Source organism: Lonchura striata, chromosome 21 (genome assembly GCF_046129695.1).
Source record: "Lonchura striata isolate bLonStr1 chromosome 21, bLonStr1.mat, whole genome shotgun sequence".
Lineage (NCBI taxonomy): Eukaryota > Metazoa > Chordata > Aves > Passeriformes > Estrildidae > Lonchura > Lonchura striata.
This window is the reverse complement of record NC_134623.1, coordinates 11,158,560-11,159,478: the sequence shown is the minus strand read 5'-3', so window position 1 is coordinate 11,159,478 and position 919 is coordinate 11,158,560. Positions and strand designations below refer to the sequence as shown.

Genomic DNA, 919 nt, shown 5'->3' with positions numbered 1-919 from the left:
CGTGTCCCCCCGCGGTCCGGCGCGCGCCGCGTGCCTCCTCCGTGCGGAGGCCGGGCCGAGCCCGGGCGCCTGGGCCGCCTCCGGAGGACGGCACAGTTTGCCGGCGGCGTCTCCCCTCGCTCGTAGCGGCGGGGGGAGGCGGTCGGGGACGCGGGTCCCCCCGCCTTTCCCGCCGACCTTCGGAGCGTTCCGTTGGGCGTTTCGCTCTCGGATGGTTTTTCTTTCCCCCCCCACTCGGTTCGTTGCGTTGTGTGCTCGTACGGTCGAAGCCGGGGGCGGCCCGCGTGCGTGCCCCCTCGGCGAGAGAGAAAAAAAGGGGCCCCCTCCGCCCGTGTGCGGGGTTCGGTGCCGAAAGCCAGACAACTCTTAGCGGTGGATCACTCGGCTCGTGCGTCGATGAAGAACGCAGCTAGCTGCGAGAATTAATGTGAATTGCAGGACACATTGATCATCGACACTTCGAACGCACTTGCGGCCCCGGGTTCCTCCCGGGGCTACGCCTGTCTGAGCGTCGCTTGACGATCAATCGCCGCCCGGGGGTTGCCACCCCGGCGGCGCGGCTGGGGTCGCCTCGCAGGCCCGTCGTCGTGGCCGTGGCCGTCGTGGCCGCGCCCGAGGGCCTTCGTCCCCCTAAATGCAGACTCGGGGAGCGCTCCGTAGCTCCCCGCTCCCGGAGCGAGCCGCTGGGGCGGAGCTCGTCCTCGCCGGGGGCCGCGTCGCCGAGCGGCGGCGCGGCGGCCGGGGAGAAAGAGAGCGAGAGAGACGGGGCGGCGTCGAGAGCGCCCCGCCGAGGGCCGAGAGACGAGGGCGAGAGGGGGGGAGGCGAGGCGCGCGGGCCTCGCCCCCCCCCGGCCTCCCCCCGCGCGGGCGGCTGTCTGCGGGTGGGTACCGCGCGGGTACCGTGCCGTGCTGCCGCGCG

General features: G+C 73.6%; 1 non-coding gene across 1 annotated transcript; it reads left to right on the top strand.

Annotated features, from left to right (window-relative positions):
- The first annotated feature begins 361 nt into the window (after nt 1-361).
- On the top strand, nt 362-514 carry LOC144247365 (5.8S ribosomal RNA). The gene has a single exon (XR_013341067.1). It is a non-coding gene; the product is annotated as a 5.8S ribosomal RNA (ribosomal RNA).
- The last annotated feature ends 405 nt before the right edge of the window (nt 515-919 follow it).